The 23,286-nt window shown below is 44.6% G+C and overlaps 1 protein-coding gene across 4 annotated transcripts in view; it reads right to left on the reverse strand.

Moving 5' to 3' along the window:
* Window positions 1–23,286, reverse strand: part of FHIP1A (FHF complex subunit HOOK interacting protein 1A) — a 312,856-nt gene that overhangs the window by 171,917 nt on the left and 117,653 nt on the right. The window contains exon 3 of one of the 4 annotated variants that reach the window (XM_060400969.1): window positions 9,157–9,273. The exons of 2 other annotated variants lie outside the window; for them this stretch is intronic. The gene's annotated coding sequence lies outside the window, so the exon portion shown is untranslated. Of the gene's footprint in view, window positions 1–9,156; window positions 9,274–15,436; window positions 15,505–23,286 lie in introns of all 4 variants that reach the window. One more of the 4 variants, XM_042234932.2, reaches the window with a different exon arrangement.

The raw sequence follows: 23,286 nt of genomic DNA on the forward strand, positions 1-23,286 counted from the left end.
TCGTGTCCGACTCTTCGAGACCCCATGGACTACCAGGCTCCTCTGTCCATGGAATTTCCCAGGCAAGAGTACTGGAGTGGGTTGCCATTTCTGTACTAAGTGCTTTGTTACATGACCCGAGCTCAGAGAGACTGCATAACTTGCCAAAGGTCGCCCAGACAGGATGTGTCAGAGTATGGGACCAAACCCCAGTCTTCCTGGCTCCAAAATTCATACCATTCATCACTACACTGCCACTAAAGAGTAATGTTGAAGGAAGGGACAGGGGCAGGAAAGAGAAGGAGCTGGCAACTACAAACAGCTTTCTTTTTCCAAAGCTCAGTTTACGAGATTAAATATCATCAGAGCCACAGAAATTGAAGGCTCAACCACTACAGAAGCCCAAGCAGAATTCCAAAGAATTCCCCAAAGAAGTATCAGATGCCTTCTCATCCAAGGCCGGTAAAATCTGAACAAAGCGAAATAGCATGAGGAAAAAAGTGATTCATCAAAAAGGTGTCTCTGAGGGACTTCCCTGGTGGTCCAGGGGTTAAGAATCCACTGTGCAATGCAGGGGATGCAAGTTTGGTCCCTGGTGAGGAAACTAAGATGCCACAACTTTCGGGGCCACTAAGCCTGCACCACAACTACTGAGCCTGCGCACTCTGGAGCCCAGGAACCACAACAAGAGACCTGTGTGCCCCAACTAAGACCCGATGCAGCCACACACACACACACACACACACACACACACACACACGAGAAGGTGTCCAGAAACCACAACTAGAGACCTGTGTGCCCCAACTAAGACCCGATGCAGCCAAATAAATACACACACACACACACAACTACTGAGCCTGCACACTCTGGAACCCAGGAACCACAACAAGGGACCTTTGTGCCCCAACTAAGACCTGATGCAGCCAAATAAACATACACACACACACACACACACACACACACACAAGAAGGTGTCTCCCTGAGGTAGAGCCGTCAGCTATCCAGGGAACAAGGACTGTGTACACACACACACACACACACACACACACACACACACACACACACACAAGAAGAGATGTCCAGGAACCACAACAAGAGACCTGTGTGCCCCAACTAAGACCCAATGCAGCCTAATAAACACACACACACACACACACACACACGAGAAGGTGTCCAGGAACCACAACTACACAGCCTGTGTGCCCCAACTAAGACCTGATGCAGCTAAATAAATACACACACACACACACACACACATAAGAGGTGTCTCCCTGAGGTAGACCCATGAGCTGTCCAGTGACCGAGGACTGTGTACACACACACACACACACACACACAAGAAGAGATGTCCAGGAACCACAAAAAGAGACCTGTGTGCCCCAACTAAGACCCGATGCAGCCTAATACACACACACACACGCACATATGAGAACTGAGGTAGAGCCATGAGCTGTCCAGGGAACAAGGATTGTGTGTACACACACACACACGCACACGCGCACACACACACACACACATATAAGAGGAGGTGTCTCCCTGAGGGTGAGGGAGAGCCATGAGCTGTCCAGGGAACAAGGACTGTGTACACACACACACACACACACACACACACACATAAGAGGTGTCTCCCTGAGGGAGAGCCATGAGCTGTCCAGGGAACATGGACTGTGTACACACACACACACACGCACGCACGCACATATAAGAGGAGGTGTCTCCCTGAGGGAGAGCCATGAGCTGTCCAGGGAACAAGGACTGGGTACACACACACACACACACACACACATATAAGAGGTGTCTCCCTGAGGGAGAGCCATGAGCTGTCCAGGGAACAAGGACTGTGCACACACACACACACACACACACGCACACACGCACACACACACGCACGCACACATAAGAGAAGCTGTCTCCCTGAGGGAGAGCCATGAGCTGTCCAGGGAACATGGACTGTGTACACACACACACACACGCACGCACATATAAGAGAAGGTGTCTCCCTGAGGGAGAGCCATGAACTGTCCAGGGAACATGGACTGTGTACACACACACATACACGCACGCACATATAAGAGAAGGTGTCTCCCTGAGGGAGAGCCATGAGCTGTCCAGGGAACACGGACTGGGTACACATACACACACACACACACACACACGCACACATAACAGGAGGTGTCTCCCTGAGGTAGAGCCATGAGCTGTCCAGGGAACAAGGACTGTGCACACACACACACACACACGCACATATAAGAGGTGTCTCCCTGAGGGAGAGCCATGAGCTGTCCAGGGAACATGGACTGTGTACACACACACACACATGCACATATAAGAGGAGGTGTCTCCCTGAGGGAGAGCCATGAGCTGTCCAGGGAACAAGGACTGGGTACACACACACACACACACACACACACACATATAAGAGGTGTCTCCCTGAGGGAGAGCCATGAGCTGTCCAGGGAACAAGGACTGTGCACACACACACACACACACGCACACACGCACACACACACACGCACGCACACATAAGAGAAGGTGTCTCCCTGAGGGAGAGCCATGAGCTGTCCAGGGAACATGGACTGTGTACACACACACACGCACGCACGCACATATAAGAGAAGGTGTCTCCCTGAGGGAGAGCCATGAACTGTCCAGGGAACATGGACTGTGTACACACACACATACACGCACGCACATATAAGAGAAGGTGTCTCCCTGAGGGAGAGCCATGAGCTGTCCAGGGAACACGGACTGGGTACACATACACACACACACACACACGCACACATAAGAGGAGGTGTCTCCCTGAGGGAGAGCCATGAACTGTCCAGGGAACACAGACTGTGCAGACACACACACACACACACACGCACACATAACAGGAGGTGTCTCCCTGAGGTAGAGCCATGAGCTGTCCAGGGAACAAGGACTGGGTACACACACACACACACACACACACACACACACACACATATAAGAGGTGTCTCCCTGAGGGAGAGCCATGAGCTGTCCAGGGAACACGGACTGTGCACACACACACACACACGCACACATAAGAGGAGGTGTCTCCCTGAGGGAGAGCCATGAACTGTCCAGGGAACACAGACTGTGCACACACACACACACACACACACACACACACACACACACACATATAACAGGAGGTGTCTCCCTGAGGGAGAGCCATGAGCTGTCCAGGGAACACGGACTGTGCGCCTGCTGCGTGCTGTCACCACGCTACTGCCCTGCTCACAGGCCCCAGGCTCCTCCCCGTGCCTGAGGTAAGGGGCAAACCCCTCAACAAGGACGAGAACCTGCACACTGTGAAGGGAAAACGAGCAGGACTGGCAGGATCTGCCTCCAGGTTCCTCAGCTCGGTCAAGACTGCTCCGTGTGAGAGCCCTCCCAACCCGGCCCCTGGTTCAGCTGGATTACAGCGGGAACAGTTACTGCTGTTCACTGCTCGGTCACATCTGACTCTGCTCACTCAGCCATGTCTGACTCTTGGCTAGCTCGGTTGTGTCCAGCTGTTTGCGACCCCATGGACGGCAGCACATCAGGTTTCCCTGTCCCTCCCAGAGTTTGTTCAAACTCATGTCCATTGAGACAGTGATGCCATTCAACCATCTCATCCTCCGTCACGCTCTTCTCCTCCTGCCTGGTACAGTGGGAACAGTACCAGCTTCAAAACACTGAGTTTGAAATATTTCTTTTCAACACAGAAAACTCACAATCTTTCTTAGCAGCTCTTTTCCTTGAGAGGAAAAAAACTCATGGCCCCTGTACCTCCAAGAACAAGAAAGGGCCAACACAATTCATCGAGTTTCAACAGGGCCTTGCCTCATCTTTGAAGAACTCAGAAGTAAAAAAAAAAAAAAAAAACCACATCATGGCCTAGTGGAGTCTTATAAATCTAGCTTCAAATCCCAGCTCTGCCACCTACTAAGTCGATAGTTTTAAGCATAGTACTTTTGGCCCCAATTTCCTCAGTTTCAAAACCGAGATAATAAACTCCATCTTATCAGAATCTTGTGGGTGTTAGGTGAGAGCGGACTTTTTACCCCACTGGGGTGATTGCCCTGCCTAAGCTCCTTCTAAAGCAAACTGGTAATATTCCCAACCAATGTTTGGGGACAGCCCTTGGCAATGATTTTCTGCACACATGCGCACATATGGGTGCACACGCGTGCGCACACACACACACACACACACACTCCATCCACCAAAATCTGAGAATCTGACAGGACCAGGAGTGGGAACTTGATCTAAATGCAGCTAATCCCCATACTGGCCTTCAACCATGGTTTAATCTCAGAGATGATGGTTAATTAGCTCAGCCACTCCAATTCTCTTGGAGGGTTGAACTTGGAAGCAGAGCTTGCTGCCAGCAGGGGGTGAAGCAGACAGACCCCAAGACAGAGGAGGGAGTTGGAGAGTAGCGGGGTTAACGGTGAGGGCGGACATCCAGAATGACACTCCACAGCCCCTCAGCAGAGGCTTCCAGAGCCGGTGGGGATCCAGACGCCTTCTAATTCCAGTCTCTGGCGGCCCAGTTCCCCGCCCTTCCTGCAGGGGGCTGTTCCCTTTTTCCCTCGGATCTAACAACAAACGTTCTATGACCTGAAGTTCCTTGTGAGCAGAGGTAACAGGTTAGGAGCCTGCATCCATCTGAGAGAGAGACGGAGAACCATTCACCAGACAGCTTCATAGGGCCTCGCTGAGCAGACTGGGAGAAAGGACACAATTCCTCTGACAAAGAAAGGTTTCAGATGCCTTTCGGAGACCCAGGCCAGGCAAGGAAACAACCCCGGGGAGGGCGCCCCCGTTATGAGAGGTATAAGATGCCTTCAAGAAGGTCCGGGAAGTGAAACACCAAGTCACGTCCCAAAGCCCTCACACCTCCGCCACCACTGAGGGGGAGGATAATACTTTCAGTGCTTCTTAGGCTTGAAATGAGGAGCAAGGCTGCTGGTTTTCTGTTTGGGATAAATTTTTATTATGGCATTGAAAAACACAAAGCAGACTACGCAAGCCCCCTCAAGATACAAACCGAAACAAGACCGAAAAGTCTCAGAGCAAAGCCTCCCTCCTCTCTCCACCCGAACACATAACTTAGACAATGACATTCCAAATAACGTGCTGCATCGATCACACAGGAGCCACTGCACGAAGCCTTTCCCGACTCCCGCCTCCTCCAGCCTGGCCTCCAACCGGGGTCCCCTTCCATTTATCATTTATTTTATTATCTGGCTTGCAAGTCAATCTGTTCCATTTCATGTTTCTGTTTTAAATATGCGAGTTGTAGGTTTCAACAGCATGGACAAGGGGCTGCAGCAGACACCCTGACGTACATTTCACAGCAACCCACTACAGGCTCTCTCTCCAATCCGCACGTAAGAGAGCAGAGGCGTTTGCTGCATATTTAAGACAGGCAGCAGACAAGCACTTCTGACACACCAAACTTGAGGGAGACAGGGGTACACCAGCAGGTCAACGTGTAATTTATCCAGATTTACTTTTCCTCGGTCCCTGGTGGCTCAGATGGTAAAGACTCTGCCTGTAACGCGGGAGACCCAGGTTCAATCCTTGGGTCGGGAAGAACCCCTGGAGAAAGGAATTGCTACCCATGCCAGTGTTCTTGCCTGAGAAACCCCATGGACAGAGGAGGCTGGCGGGCTACACACCCTCTTTGTCTACGGGGTCACAAAGAGTTGGACACGACTGAGCGACCAGCACACTTTTCCTCAGACCACTACTCAGCTGAGCTTGAAAACTGTTGTTCCTGAGAGCTTTTCTTTCAGCCACCAAAAGACCAAGGTTCAAAGCAGCTGCGGATTTGACAAAGGATTCACTTCTCATGGGTGGGAATGAACAGAAAAACCCAGCTCTGAAGCCACTGGCGAGGGTCCATCCGGTATGTTATGGGAAATCCCTGGGATAACACTCAGGCCTCTGTTTCGAGCTCCATGGATTTCAGCCTATTCACTCAGCACACAAGATTCAATGCCTTCCTGGCACTGAAAGGCAACAGCTCAAGGTGATGAGCAGTGAATCACAACAAACGTCACTGAGTGTTTTCTTGCAGCCTATAAATAAAATCAGAATCTCTGAGGTCTGAACATCTCAAGGTTATTCATTTCTAAACCACTCTGGGAAGGATAAACACACAGTCAAAAGACAGGTGGTTTATGATGAACAAAATTTCTTAATGCCTAAAAATTCCCATTTTAATTCTCAGGGACATTATACTCAAGTATTGTAGACCTTCAACGTTTTACTCCCCATGTCACCCTCCCGAAGTTCCTTTTCCCAGCAGGGTTTGGAAAGTAACAGAAGTGAGCAACAAAACCGCAGCTGCAAGGAAAAGCTTGGGTTCTGAATTATTTTTAAATGATTAAGTGGATAAGGTGGGTTGAAGAGATCTAATTCCTTATTACGCCACAAAGAAACTTCAAAACATTTACCCAACAAATGTTACATAACATTTCAGGGATCTGGGCCACTTTAAGCAGGGGTTATCAATTTGTTGGGAGTATCTGCCTAGGCCCTCTCCTCTGACCCCAAATCCTCCAGTTCAAGGGGGAGACCTGCAGCCAAGTTGGTGTTTAGGTGAGCCTGGCTGCCCTGCTCACCTGTGCTGACTGGGTTGAGCCCATCACATTTTCTCCTCTAGGAATTTAAATCAGGACTGGAAAATGCTAAATGAGTTTCTCTAGTTGCTTCCATCACTGGGACACAAACTCAGGAGGTATAAAGCAGCCCAGTTTAGCTACAAGGAACAAAAGCCAGTTCAGGAAGAGAAAGAAAGTGCTGAGCAGGCATTCCTGTTCCTGGTCTGAGGACAGGTTCAGCTGAAGTTCCTTAAGGTACCAGACACCTTTAGATAAATTTCCCCTTTTATTTACTCTGGCTTGCCAAGTGGCACAAGTGGTAAATAACCTGCCTACCAATGCAGGAGACATAAGAGACCCAGGTTCAATCCCTGGGTTGGGAAGATCCCCTGGAGAAGGAAATGACAACCCACTCCAGTATTCTTGCCTGAGAATTCCCATGGACAGAAGAGCTTGGTGGGTTACAGTCCAAGGGGCTGTAAAGAGTCGGACACGACTGAAGCAACGCAGCGCACAGAGGTTTCTCTTGATGTCGAGCTATTTCAGTCGGGGCTAGGGCTGCAGCAGCATAAGCACAGGGTAAGTAATACTAGAGTCATCCTTCAGCAAGTGAAAATAGAATAAGATAATCATCGGAATTCAGAGTCGGAAAACCAACTCTGATCAAAAAAGATGGAGCTGACAAGTCATTTGAGAATTTGATTCCTACTTCTGTCACGTATTTATTATAGCGTCTGGGGTCAAAATCGAAGAGCCTCAAGTTTCCATGTATCAAGTGGGAAACACCTCCCTTCCAGGGTCAATCCTCGCTGTCCTCCCTGTCCCCAGCCGCACTGACACGCAGCAGCAGCCAGCATCTCTTGCGTCTCCCCTTGAGTGTTAATTTGCTCACGTTAAGCTCTTTCTCAAAAGCCTGCAGTGGCTTCCAACTGCTTGACGTGTCAAATTAAAACACCCAACAAACTGCTGCACCCATTGGTTTTGCGTTATCCAATCACTGTCACAGCCCATTACGCCTCAGCTCGCAGCCGGCCCTAGAGTCAGCCCTTGTGTTCACCATCCCACAGTCACTCCAAGCTGAAAGCATGGTGCTTGCTAGTGCTTCCTCTTGGAAACAACACTTTATACCAGTCATCTTTTAATTTCTATAGGTTGGATTCCTTCTCTATATAATAAGGAGGCTGGGACTTGACCACTGGCTTTTAGTGGGTTTTTTTTCTGCTTTAATTCATATAAGATATGTGACAAGAATACAAAAAAAAATTACATTTTAACGTATGAAAACAAGATAACCTATGTCATACTAACTGAATAGAATACCCAGAAAGAGATTGCTATTGGCTCGGCTGGCACCGTGGCAGAGGCAGGACACGAGCTAAGCCGTGAGGCGAGGAAGGTCACAGATCAACAGAAGGATGTGTGCTTACATCACTTACATGTCAGTTGCTGACAAACGGTGTTAACAAATGGTGTTAACCTTTAAGAAAAACTCACATGAAGAGACTGTACTGGGAAGGAGGAAGAAAGGAGCTATTCTAAAAATCTATCAAACACTTATTGAGAAAGGTGTCTAAAAGGCAAAAGAGAGTGCTAAAGGCGGAACCCAGAAGTGAGCGGAAGCCGTCCACGGCATCTAACCTCTGAGACCAGGGACCACAGCTGCTTTGCTCACACTGTACTCCCAAACCCTAAGGGCCCCTTGCTGAACACTCAACAAACACTTCTCGAGAGAATACACAAATATACCCCATACCTTTAAGGACTTATGGTTTTTTTAACGGAGAATAAAAGAAAGAGACTGTGTTCTCCTTCCTCCCCAAGATTCCTAACAAACATGGACTCAAATTCACTTAAAGACTGTCCTCCTAGGGATAACAGAGAAACGAACATAAACCTCACACAATAACCATTTCACACAATAGATGATCAAATCCCACCATGTTAACAAGTGAGCGAACCTGTCACTTGTCTCATCCTCTAGGCTGATGTATTAGCCAAGGAAGAGCCTCTTAATAAAAAAGAATAAGTCCCTCCACAGAGGGAAGCCCAAATCTCCTGATACACAGGCGGCCCTTCGCACCATCAGTTTGCAGTTGGTCGAATCTGCGGATGCTGGAACCCTGGTTCAGAGGGTGGGCTATACAATGGCCATTTTATTAAAGGGACTGAAGCGTCTGTGGGTTCTGGTATCAGCGGGGCGTCATGGAGCCAGTCCCTCATGATACCGAGGGACAACTGTATATACTCATTTGTTTCAAAGTGCTACATCCTCTTACGCTGATTTTCCTCTCCAACTGCCTCAACTATAGGCAACGGTCACGGGCAAGATCCGTGCAGTCCAAATGACAAACAGTTCCCTTAAACCAAATGTATTACCATAGCAACAAAGGGGCCACACTTGCCACTCTCTACCTGCCACACCCGATCAATTATTTAACATGCCCGCACTACAGCGACACCGTATAAAACGATCGTGCTTATTAGCAGCAAGAGTCAGCTCTGGGGAAAACCACAACATCAGACAGCTAAACTGGTCACAAACCAAACACACGCACACACACAAACCCACCTTGACGGTGATGCCAGATGTCACAGTGCAAAGGGAAGACGGAGAACTAAATGTCCTTAAATTTCAGCTTCCACTTTAGAAAGATATGAGCACCCAAATCCCCCAGTTCTTTTTTTCCTTAAAAAAGAGAAAGGCATAAAATGACTTTATAAATAAAATGACTCTAGCAATGTTATCAAAAGCTGCTGGAAACAGGATGATTAGATGAGAAGATCAGAGAGCCAAGGGTGAGATTTATCTTACACTTTTATGGTTCTGGCTTTGGTTTTTGTTCTGTCCCAGGTTCTGGCTCATCTCTCGTTAGGAAAACAAGCAGGGGACTGGAAAATTGGATACTGAAGGAGGGTGTGCACAGCAGCCGGAAGCCAGCTGGGACCGTCCTCTCACCCAGCCTGGGGAAACCTCTACTGACTGCCCCCAGGGAGATTCCTGAACAGAAAACTGAGCATACCCCCCTGGCTCGGTGGGAAAGTAATATGTCTCTCATCAAGAATAATCAGAGATTAAGTTCATGCAGGACTCCTGCAACTCACACACCAAAACCTCAAGGCCACCACAGCCACACCTAACAATCTACCTTACACCATCCGGTGGGTTTCACCCAGACAGGGGCTGGGTTAGGGTGGCCCCTGTGCCCCTGTTCACAATGCCCTGGGAACAAGGCTGTCCTTGAAAGCTGTAATTCGCGCTGCAGCTGGAATGCAGGATAAATGGCTTTGACTGACTATGTTATGGTCTTTCTTGTCACCCCTTGGAAAGAAGAGGAAAGAGGGAAGATTCTAACATATTTATATTAAACCACAGTCTGATAATGAAGTGAAAGTCGCTCAGTCGTGTCTAACACTTTGCAACCCCATGGATGATACAGTCCATGGAATTCTCCAGGCCAGAATACTAGAGTGTGGGGTAGCCTTTTCCTTCTCCAGCAGATCTTCCTGACACATAAATCAAACCGGGGTCTCCTGCTTTGCAAACAGATTCTTTACCAACTGAGCTATCAGGGAAGCTTCACTTTCTGATAATGAAATTTTCACACAAACAAGAGTTCACACTTGGCTAAAAATACCTGACACGACTCAGGAAGGAAATCTCTGATAACTGACAGATGAGAAAGCGTATATAAAAGTTTGAAGAACCCATTTATACAGGGAGTTCCTATGACGCTCTCCTAGATAGAGTCTGTTATTTTTCTGTTTTGCCAAGATCTAGCTTGCCAAGAGCTGCAGCTAGCAAACTTTTATTCTAGACTACAGAACTGACTTAATAATTTATGAAGACTCTAGTTTTCTATTACATTAGACTTTCCACCACAGATATTAGCCTTTATTATTGTAAACACAAGAAAACCTCTTAAAAAACATTATGATGCACAATTACTTCTCTGTCCACTTGCGGAAAAAAACTAAAATTTTGAAAACATGGGAAAAAATCAAATATTCACCCCTAATAACCGTTTTTTCCTTTTAAATCTATCTTCCCCAAGAAAAGCATCACAAATACTGAAAATGATGTCTAGGGTGGCCTATTCCCCACAAATTGCTGCTGCTGCTGCTAAGTCGCTTCAGTGTGACCCCATAGAAGGCAGCCAACCAGGCTCCTCTGTCCACAGGATTCTCCAGGCAAGAATACTGGAGTGGGTTGCTACTTCCTTCTCCAAGATAAAGACTGCTGCTGCTGCTGCTGCTAAGTCGCTTCAGTCGTGTCCGACTCTTAGCGACCTCATGCTCCTGTAAGTGAATAAATTATCAAGTAAAGGAGCAAAGAGTTTAGAGACACTTTACACAGTGGTCCAACTTTATTTATAGACCTACATAAAATAAGAACACATGCCTTGAGGGTCATTTACACAACTAAAAGTCTTGCTGTTTACCATATGAAAAAGCTTAACGTGGATAACCTCTCATATCTGACTGTACACAGGACAAGAGTTATGACTGCTGTTCCGTCTCTGTAATTGAGTGAATGCCTTTAGACAACTGATCAAATATCTGCCTCTCATTTTCAGTAACTTGACATGCATGCAATTTCATGTTTACAACATATTATGGGACCCATGGAGAACGGCACGTTCTAAGAAAGTCCTTTTTAAGCTTTTAGTCTTTCTGCTTCTCTACTCTGATAATTTTGGTTGACAACATAAGAGAGGTGACCCATAAATGGCATTTGGAAGCAAAGTGGACATTCTTCTCGCAGCTGTGCAGTAAGCACTCTACCTTCTTGCCAACAGCAGACACTCTCACTTGTCACAGAACGAAAGATCAGAATACACTATGGAAAGCCAACGATAGTGTTGAACTTGTGCACATTTGCCTTCAGTTTTGTTTATAAATTATTTCTGCCACTTGCAACTTAAATAATCAAAGATTAAACAACGTAAGTAATGTGCATCACATTTTTTATTGAAGTTTAGCTGATATACAATATTACATAAGTTATAGGTGTATAGTGAGTCATAATTTTTAAAGGCTATGCTCTGGTTATAGTTATTTAAAATACTGTCTACATTCTCTGTGTTGTATATCTTTGCAGCTCACTTTACACGTAACAGTTTGTACACCTTACCCCACTACCCTACGGTCCCTCACCCTTCTCTCTCCCCACTAATAACTACTGTTTTGTTCTGCGACTCCGTTTCTTTTCTCTTATATTTACTAGCTTGTTTTATATTTTTAGATTCAACATATAAGGAATATCATATAGTATTTGTCTTTCTCTGATGTCTTTCACTTGGCAAGAAAACGATTTTAAATAGCAAAACACTATAAACTTCAAAATGCCCAACAAAAGCAAACTGATTCTATATAATTATAGACATTCATACAACATACAACTATTAAAAGTGGTACAACACAAGAGTAATCAAAGTAGATTAATGGAACAGAACAGAGGGTCCGAAAAGCACACCCTCACGAATATGGTCCAAACTGTCAACAAAGGCGTCAAGGCAATCCAACTGTTCAGTCACGTCCCACTCTGGGACTACGTGAGCTACAGCACACCAGGCTCCCTTCTTCTTCCCTGTCTCCCACAATTTGCTCAGATTCATATCCACTGAGTCAGTGATGCGATCCAACCATCATCATCTGCCACCCCCTTCTCCTCTTACCTTCAGTCTTTTCCAATGAGTCAGCTCTTTCTATCAAGTGGCCAAAATATTGGAGCTTCAGGTTCAGCATCAGTCCTCCCAATGAATATTCAGGGTTGATCTCCTTTACCATCTAACGCTTTGATCTCCGAGTAGTCCAAGGGACTCTCAAAGTCTTCTCCAGCACAATTCAAAAGCATCAATTCTTTGGCACGCAGACTTCTTTACGATCCAACGCTCACATCCGAAAATGACTACTAGAAAAACCACAGCTTTGACGATACGGACCTTGGTTGGAAAAGTGATCTCTCTGCTTTTTAATACACTATCTAGATTTTTCATAGCTTTCCTATCAAGGAGCAAGTGTCTTTTAATTTTATGGCTGCAGTCACCATCTCCAGCGATTCAGGAGCCAAACAAAATAAAGTCTGTCACTGTATGCATTGTTTTCCCATCTATTTGCCATGCAGCGATGGGACCAGATGCCATGATCTTATTTTTTTTAATGTTGAGCTTTAAGCCAACTTTTTCACTCTCCTCGTTCACTTTCATCAAGAGGCTCTTTAGTTCTTCTTCGATTTCTGCCATAAAGGTGGTGTCATCTGTATATCTGAGGTTATTGATATTTCTCCCGGCAATCTTGATTCCAGCTTGTGCTTCTTCCAGCCCAGCGTTTCTCATGATGTACTCTGCATTTAAGTTAAATAAGCAGGGTGACAATATACAGCCTTGACATATGCTTTTTCCTTTTTGGAATCAGTCTGTTCCATATCCAGTTCTAACTGTTGCTTCCTGCCCTGCATACAGGTTTCTCAAGAGGCAGGTCAGGTGGTCTGGTATTCCCATCTCTTTCAGAATTTTCCACAGTTTATTGTGATCCACACAGTCAAAGGCTTTGGCATAGTCAATAAAGCAGAAATAGATATTTTCTAGAGGTCTCTCGCTTTTTCGATGCTCCAGGGGATGTTGGCAGTTTGATCTCTGGTTCCTTTGCCTTTTCTAAAACTAGCTTGAACATGTGGAAGTTCACAGTTCATGTATTGCTGAAGCCTGGCTTGGAAAACTCTGAGCATGACTTTACTCGCATGTGGGTGCAACTGTGCCCTAGTTTGAACATTCTTTGGCCATTGCCTTTCTTTGGGATTGGAAAGAAAACTGACCTTTCCCAGTCCTATGGCCACTGCTGAGTTTTCCAAATTTGCTGGCATATTGAGGGCAGCACTTTCACAGCATCATCTTTCAGGATTTGAAATAGCTCCACTGGAATTCCATCACCGCCACTAGCTTTGTTTATAGTGATGCTTCCTAAGGCCCACTTGACTTCACATTCCAGGATGTCTGGCTCTAGGCTGGTGATCACACCATCATGATTACCTGGGTCATGACACTCTTTTTTGTACAGTTCTTCCGTGTATTCTTGGCACCTCTTCTTAATAACTTCTGCTTCTGTTAGGTCCATACCATTTCTGTCCTTTATTGAGCCCATCTTTGTGTGAAATGTTCCCTTGATATCTCTAATTTTCTTGAAGAGATCTCTAGTCTTTCTCATTCTATTGTTTTCCTCTATTTCTTTGCACTGATCACTGAGGAAGGCTTTCTTATCTCTCCTTGCTGTTCTTTGGAACTCTGCATTCAAATGGGCATATCTTTCCTTCTCTCCTTTGCTTTTTGCTTCTCTTCTTTTTACAGCTATTTGTAAGGCATCCTCAGACAGCCATTTTTCTTTTCTGCATTTCCTTTTCTTGGGGATGGTCTTTATCCCTGTCTCCTGTACAACGTCACGAACCTCTGTCTATAGTTCATCAGGCACTCTATCAGCTAATAGTAGAACCTAAATAATCAGCATAGGTTCTAACTGTTAAATTACTTCAGCCATGCTATAAATTTTTCATGATAAAACTCTTCATAATATTGAAAAACATGATGTTAAAAGTTTATTTTTTTGCTTTTATTTTTAGCTGGGGGGAAATTGCTTTACAATGTTGCGTTGGTTTTTGTCATACAAGAACACAAATCAGTCATGATTATACATTTTATCACCTCCCTCTTACATCTCCCTCCCATCGTCCTTCCCACCCTTCTAGGTCATTGCAGAGCACCAGGCTGGGCTCTCTGTGATTTATAACAACTTCTCACAGCAATCTTCTGAAAGTGTATTTACTGACATGGAAAGATTGTGTGTATATACACACACACACGTATAGTTAAATATAAACAGTAAGATATAAAATAGCATCTATAAAATTACTGTATTCTAGTTTTTTTAAAGGTAAACATATGCACAGAAAAAGGGCTGGAAAGATAACCACAATTTGCAGGTTGGTAACTATATTCTAACTCTAATTCACAGAGAGACGATGTATTCTCCACTTGTAAGATAACAAAGCACTGACGGCCCCCCAGATTCACCTAGGCTACCTTATTTATAATGCTGAACTGAACAGCACTTATGTATTTCACAGTGAATGAAGTGCTCCTTCCAGATGCCGCAGCCAGTGAGGTTTCGGGTCTCTTTTCATGTGTTTCCAAATACCCTGAATATATCTCTGCCACAGAGATATGTCGCGTCTGATTCTCACAACACGACGGACCACAGCATGCCAGGCTCCTCTGTCCATGAGATTCTCCAGGCAAGAATACCGGAGTGGGTTGCCATTTCCCTCCACGGGATCTTCCTGACCCAGGGATTGAACCAGGGTCTCCTGTATTGCAGGCAGATTCTCTACCACTGTGTATTTTCTTACAACCATGTATTTTTCCACTAGATCATAAATTCCTTAAAGGCAAGAGCTACATCTTGAAGTTCAAATATCTCCAGAGATTAGAACAGCATTTACACCTATGGGACAGCCAATAAATGCTAACAATGGAAGAATCAATAAATGAACAGACAGCAGTTTCAAGAGTCTCTCAATTCAGAAAGACTCCTTCACCTAGATTCTACTGACTCTGAAATGTGAACAGGTCACTAGAAACTGCTACCATTGGATTCACTGCTACTATTACCGGAAAAAAATGTCTCAGAATGTAAAACTTCTTATAAGAAGATAAAACTTTAAATCAGTCACATTGTTGTACAGGAGAAACCAATATAACGTGGTAAAGCAATTATCCTTCAATTAGAAATAAAATAATTTTTTTTAATTTTTAAAAAATCTTTAAAAAAAAAACTTTAAATCACTAAAATCCACTCACAGATTGCCAGATTCTCCACGGTAAGAGAAAGAAATTATGCCATGGCTGGATCCCAAGAATGCCAAGGTCTCTAGGACAGGAGACATTAAAAGAACATGCTCAGTAGAAATCACATGTCAATGAGCTGATGGGTTAAATAAGTAAGTCGTTAACACTAGGGGCAGCTGGCTGAAGGGTATATGAAAATACTCCATACTACTTCTGCAGCTTTTCTGTAAATCTAAAATTATTTCAAAATAAATAAAATGTTGACGGGGTGGGGAATGGACTGCAACACACTGAGTGGGGCAGCTAAGGAAGCAGGAGGTGTGCAGGGCACAGCAAAGGAAACCTCTCCTTCCGCATCCCAACCTTGTCCAGGACCAGCCACACTTTCATACTTTCAGTTATAAGAAAAACATTTAGGCCTCCTAAAAGGCACCTGCCCCCAAGAGGACGATGAATCAATCCCTGACCAAACTGAGTGCAAACCCAGATCACAATATGTCAAGACCGAGAGGTAAAGGAGGGAGGGGAAAAAAATCTCTTTAAATGTATTTATACCTCCAGAAAACACAAGGAGCAACTGTACCAAGCACAGTATTTTTTTTTTTTTTTTTTTACCAAGCACAGTATTTAAAAAGCACTTCCAGCAGCTCAATGAGAAAGAAGCAGGGCAAGAACAAAGGTGAAGCCCTGGGGTGCAGTTGCCCTCAGTGCTGGCCTCCTACTGGCCGCCACTATTAATTCCTTCCCGAAACCGCAGTTTACTCGATTATCAGCTGAGAATGACAACAGAGGTAAATTCCACACATGAATAAGCTCACAAATGGTGCTCTTGGTCTCCAAGGGCAGAAGTTACAACTGTTAATGCATTCTGTACTACCCCTGGCTCGTGCCCCAGGGAGGCAAAGAGTTTAACAAATCCTTTCAGTGGCGCCAATGGCTGAGAGATTTTCCCTCCCATCTCATTTCCCTGCTCAAGTAATATTTCTTACATATTCATTTGGACAAGGATAACCCTATGCTCAGCTAAGTTAAATTCACCCATTCCAGTCCGGTTTAGTGCGCTGATTGCTAAAATGTCAATGTTCACTCTTGCCATCTCCTGTTTGATCATTTCCAATTTGCCTTGATTCATGGACCTAACATTCTAGGTTCCTAAACAATATTGCTCTTTACAGCATCAAACCTTGCTTCCATCACCAGTCACATCCACAACTGGGTGTTGTTTTTGCTTTGGCTCAATCCGTTCATCCTTTCCTGAGTTATTTCTCCACTTTTCTCCAGCAGCATATTGGGCACCTACCAACCTGGGGAGTTCATCTTTCAGTGTCCTATCTTTTTGCCTTTTCATAATGTCCATGGTGTTCTCAAGGCAAGAATAGTGAAGTGGTTTGCCATTCCCTTCTCCAGTGGACGACGTTTTGTCTGAACTCCCCACCATGACCCATCGGCCTTGGATGGCCCCATACGGTTTCACTGAGTTAGACAAGGCTGTGGTCCGTGTGACTAGTTAGTTTTCTGCGGTTGTGGTTTCAGTCTGTCTGCCGCTGATGCCCTCTCAGTGCCTACTGTCTTACTGGGGTTTCTCTGACCTTGGACACATGGTATCTCATAGCCACCGCTTCTGCCCTTGGACATGGGGTATCTCCTCTCAGCCACTCGCCATGGCATTTTAGGGATCAGTGAACTAAAATGGACTGGAATGGGCGGATTTAATTCAGATGGCCATTATATCTACTTCTATGGGCAAGAATCCATTAGAAGAAACAGCGTAGCCATCATAGTCACTAAGAGTCTGAAATGCAGTACTTGGATGCAATCTCAAATGCAACAGAAGGATCTCTGTTCATTTCCAAGGCAAACCAATCAATATCACGATAATCGAAGTCTATGCCTCAATCAGTGAAGCTGATGAAGCTGAAGTTGAACACTTCTATGAAGACCTACAAGACCTTTTAGAACTAACACCCCCAAAAGATGTCCTTTTCATTATAGGGGCCTGGAATGCAAAAGCTGGAGTCAGGAAACACCAGGAGTAACAGGCAAGTTTGGCCTTGGAATGTGGAATGAAGCAGGGCAAAGGCTAATAGAGTTCTGCCAAGAGAACACACTGGTCACAGCAAACACCCTCTTCCAACAACACAAGACAAGACTCTACACATGGACATCACCAGATGGTCAACACCAAAATCAGACTGATTATATTTTTGCAGCCAATGATGGAGAAGTTCTGTATAGTCAGCAAAAACAAGATTGGGAGCCGACTATGGCTCAGATCATGAACTCCTTATTGCCAAATTCAGACTTAAATTGAAGAAAGTAGGGAAAATCACTAGACCATTCAGGTATGATCTAAATTAAATGCCTTACGATTATACAGTGGAAGTAAGAAATAGATTTAAGGGACTAGACTGATAGACAGAGTGCCTGATGAACTATGGACAGAGGTTCGTGACACTGTAGAGGAGGTAGGGATCAAGACTATCCCCAAGAAAAAGAAATGGAAAAAGGCAAAATGGTTGTCTGAGGAGGCCTTACAAATAGCTGTAAAAAGAAGGGAAGAGAAAAACAAAGGAGATAAGGAAAGATATACCCATCTGAATGTAGAGTTCCAAAGAATAGCAAGGAGAGATAAGAAAGCCTTCCTCGGTGATCAGTGCAAAGAAATAGAGGAAAGCAACTGAGTGGGAAAGACTAGACATCTCTTCAAGAAAATTAGAGATACCAAGGGAACATTTCATGCAAAGATGGGTTCAACAAAGGACAGAAATGGTATGGACCTAACAGAAGCAGAAGATATTAAGAAGAGGTGCCAAGAATACACAGAAGAACTCTACAAAAGAGAGTGTCATGACCCAGATAATCACAATGGTGTGATCACTCATCTAGAGCCAGACATCCTGGAATGTGAAGTCAAGTGGGCCTTAGGAAACATCACTATAAACAAAGCTAGTGGCGGTGATGGAATTCCAGTTGAGCTCTTTCAAATCCTGAAAGATGATACTGTGAAAGTGCTGCCCTCAATATGCCAGCAAATTTGGAAAACTCAGCAGTGGCCACAGGATTGGGAAAGGTCAGTTTTCATTCCAATCCCAAAGAAAGGCAATGCCAAAGAATGCTCAAACTACCACACAATTGCACTCATCTCACACACTAGCAAAGCAATGCTCAAAGTTCTCCAAGCCAGGCTTCAGCAATACATGAACCGTGAACTTCCACATCTTCAAGCTGGTTTTAGAAAAGGCAGAGGAACCAGAGATCAAACTGCCAACATCCCTTGGATCATTGAAAAAGCAAGAGTTCCAGAGAAACATCTATATCTGCTTTATTGACTATGTCAAAGCCTTTGACTGCGTGGATCACAATAAACTGTGGAAAATTCTGAAAGAGATGGGAATACCAGACCACCTGATCTGCCTCTTGAGAAACCTGTATGCAGGTCAGGAAGCAACAGTTAGAACTCGACATGGAACAACAGACTGGTTCCAAATAGGAAAAGGAGTATGTCAAGGCTGTATATTGTTACCTTGCTTATTTAACTTGTATGCAGAATACATCATGAGAAACACTGGGCTGGAAGAAGCACAAGCTGGAATCAAGATTGCCAGGAGAAATCTCGATAACCTCAGATATGGAGATGACACCACCCTAATGGCAGAAAGTGAAGGTGAACTAAAGAGCAATTGAATGGGAAAGACTAGAGATCTCTTCAAGAAAATCAGAGATACCAAGGGAACATTTCATGCAAAGATGGGTTCAATAAAGGACAGAAATGGTATGGATCTAACAGAAGCAGAAGATATTAAGAAGAGGTGCCAAGAATACACAGAAGAACGGTACAAAAGAAAGTGGAGTACTTTCAGTGGTACTGAAAGAGGAGAGTGAAAAAGTTGGGTTAAAGCTCAACATTCAGAAAACGAAGATCATGGCATCCGGTCCCATCACTTCATGGCAAATAGATGGGGAAACAGTGTCTGACTTTATTTTTGGGGTCTCCAAAATCACTGCAGATGGTGATTACAACCATGAAATTAAAAGACGCTTACTCCTTGGAAGGAAAGTTACAACCAACCTAGACAGCATATTAAAAAGCAGAGACATTACTTTGTCAACAAAGGTCTGTCTAGTCAAGGCTACAGTTTTTCCAGTAGTCATGTATGGATGTAAGAGTTGGACTATAAAGAGAGCTGAGCGCCCAAGAATTGGTGCTTTTGAATTGTGGCATTAGAGAAGACTCTTGAGAGTCCCTTGGACTGCAAGGAGATCCAACCAGTCCATCCTAAAGGAGATCAGTCCTGAGTGTTCATTGGAAGGACCGATGTTGAAGCTGAAACTCCAATACTTTGACCATTTGATATAAAGAACTGACTCATCTGAAAAGACCCAGATGTCGGAAAAGATTGAAGGTGGGAGGAGAAGGGGACAACAGAGGATGAGATTGTTGGATGGCATCACTGACTCAATGGACATGAGTTTGAGTAAATTCAGGGAGCTGGTGATGGACAGGGGGTCCTGGCATGTGCAGTTCGGGGTCACAAAGAGTCGGACACGACTCAGCGACTGGACTGAACTGAACCTTATGCTAGGTGCTACTTTGTGCTGCCTCCCAAAGAAAGCCTGACACTGCCCACAGGGAGGAATTGCAGCCAAACCCAACAGGAAGAAAAGCTGTTGCTTGAGGTTCCCGTGGTTTACCTTCAGACAGAAGTTTTGAGACAAGTGTTCCTTCAAAGTTACAGGCAGTTTTTAAAGAAGGCTGCCTGGGCACAGGGAAAGTGTGAAACAGCTTACAGTGGGCAAATAGGCTTTTCCAGCTTTTGAGCTCCCTGTTTACTTTACTCTATCTCCGCCTGGTCCAGACAATACAAGAGACTAATGTCACATGGTTTCAAGACTGAAAGTAGGTTCCAATTCCAAATAACCTAACTTCTGTTTTTATTTTTATTTTTTTAATTAATGTATTTATTTTAATTGGAGGCTAGTTACTTTACAATATTGTAGTGGTTTCTGCCATACATTGACATGAATCAGCCACGGGTGTACATGTGTCCCCCATCCTGAACCCCCCTCCCACCTCCCTCCCCATCCCATCCCTCAGGGTCATCCCAGTGCACCAGCCCCGAGCACCCTTGTCTCATGCATCGAACCTGGACTGGGGATCTGTTCCACATATGGTAATATACATGTTTCAATGTTATTCTCTCAGATCATCCCACCCTCGCCTCCTCCCACAGAGTCCAAAAGACTCTTCTTTACATCTGTGTCTCTTTTGTTGTCTTGCATATAAGGTCTTCATTACCATCTTTCTAAATTCCATATATATGCATTAGTATGCTGTGTTGGTGTTTTTCTTTCTGGCTTACTTCACTCTGTATAATAGGCTTCAGTTTCATCCACCTCATTAGAACTGATTCAAATGTATTCTTTTTAAATGGCTGAGTAATATTCCATTGTGTTATATGTACCACAGCTTTCTTATCCATTCATCTGCTGATGGACATCTAGGTTGCTTCCATGTCATGGCTATTATAAACAGTGCTACAGTGAACACTGGGGTACACGTGTCTCTTTCAATTCTTGTTTCCTCAGTGTGTATGCCCAGCAGTGGAATTGCTGGGTCATATGGCAGTTCTATTTCCAGTTTTTTAAGGAATCTCCACACTGTTCTCCATAGTGGCTGTACTACTTTGCATTCCTACCAACAGTGTAAGAGAGTTTCCTTTTCTCCGCACCCTCTCTAGCATTTATTGTTTGTAGATTTTTTGATAGCAGCCATTCTGACCTGTGTGAGATGGTACCTCATTGTGGTGCTGATGTGCATTTCTCTGATAATGAGTCATGTTGAGCATCTTTTCATGCGTTTGTTAGCCATCTCTGTGTCTTCTTTGGAGAAATATCTGTTTACTCTTTGGCCCATTTTTCGATTGGGCAAATGAACCAATGTTTGTTTAGCCCTCAAATCCTCCCCCGCTCCCTTTGGCCTGCACCACCCAGTGCAGGATCTCAGTTCCCCAAACAGGGACTGAACCCAGGCTACAGCAGTGAAAGCCCAGAATCCTAACCATGTCATCAGTGAACTCCCTAGCCCCCAAGTTCTAAGCTTTGCAAGAGTAATAAAGTCAAACTTTGATCCTGAGAGCCTTTCTGCACAAGTACACAGCTGATGTTCTGGCTCAATCAATGACGGTGGATCAGTGGCGCGCTGCTGGTAACCTAGGGGGCAAGTAGAAGGCCGCCTGTTCTATCTCACCCCTCCTAGCTGAGGCCACACCCAGTCATTCATTTATTTCTGGTTCCTGGCCCCACCCAAGGCAAAAGGCTAACACTTCCTGAGCCAGTAACCTAAGGAGACAATACTGGCCAGCGATCAGACCTCAGCACACTTCATGTCACCATACTGTGCATGAAGGCGGGTCTTCAGAGTCTTTCTCCCCTCGATTACTATGCCTCTCTTGGTCTTTCCTGGATCTTAAGTTCCTAAGAGGATGTTTTTCATTGTAAGTGTTGCACCTTCTGAGATAGTCAAAGATGAAATAAAAAGTGAGCTACTCCACAGCACAGAACCATATAAGTTAGGCAATCCTGTTATACAATCCCTACTCTCTCTTCCTAGTTCCGTCTCTGTGCCTCTCCCAAACCCGTTCATAAACCTGCCTGGAAAAGCCTGCCTGACTGCTCGGTATTCCTCTGGCACCTCCTCTTGCCTTTGCCCTGAAATAGCCCCCTCAGCTTTCATTCTATATTCTCTGTCTTCTCCTTCTGAATCTTTCAGACTCAAAAAATGCCTCAGGAAACAGACTCTTAATTCAGTGCTACTTTGGCTTCCAGGAGCAACATCTGTCTTCACTGTTTAAATAATACATGACACCATCTCTCTGGTAAGCACCATCCCATACCGCCATTTCCTGATCACATCTATCCCTCTGAATGTCTCTATCTCTCTCTCAGAATCAAAACTGTGGTTCTCAAGGTGTTTAAAATCATGGGGGAGGGGGGTGGAGAAAGCCACAGGGACTTTTCCTTAGGTCACTATAATTTTGACAATAAATAATAAAAAGATCATAGATGTTCCTTGCACATTTCACAGTCCAGGAAAACATTTCCTACAAAATATCACATGGATCTAAGATCACCTGTCATGCCATTTAACATTGTATAATGATATGAAAATTAAAATATATTAGATTACGCTTTAATTATCAAATACTAAAGAATGCATATATTGACTAGAAAGTAGTAAGTGAAGAATTTGGGTTAAAAATAATGCTTAATATCTTTGAACTTTAAAAAAAACACACTTTTTCTTATTTTCTAGTTGCTATCTCGCTCCTTTTAAAAATGAGATACAGCTCTCACAGCATAAACAGACAGTGGTACAAGGCACTGAATTAAGCAGGGCTCCGCTCGGTAGGAAATCTCACTAGAATCAAGTACTTCCTGTTAGAGATTATGAGAATCTTGTTCTTGCCAGGGAATGTCATGTTTGATTTCTCTTTTAAGATGAAGTGGGAGGATCTGTCCTCTGACTCAGGTATCAAATTGCTGTGTAAACAAATTTAAGAAATAACTATGACAGTTCTAAATCTCTTCCCATATTACATAACTGGATTCATACTTTATGTTCTGAAACTCAGCACTCTTTTAGGGTTTCTCTCTTTTTTTAATTTAGTGGAAAGACTTCCTTGGCAAAGGCCAGAGAAAACACAGCAGAGCCCTGCAGTCACAGTAAATATTTTATCAACTATCCTGTCCAAAAAATCATCCCTCTCTACATACTCAACGCCCAGGCCGGTTCTTTTCCCCACTGCGCATAAGCCCATTCAAATTCCACCCTGAAAACAAAGGTGGTACCTGCTCCAGTTCAA

The sequence above is a fragment of the Ovis aries genome, chromosome 17, assembly GCF_016772045.2.
Source record: "Ovis aries strain OAR_USU_Benz2616 breed Rambouillet chromosome 17, ARS-UI_Ramb_v3.0, whole genome shotgun sequence".
NCBI classification, from domain to species: domain Eukaryota; kingdom Metazoa; phylum Chordata; class Mammalia; order Artiodactyla; family Bovidae; genus Ovis; species Ovis aries.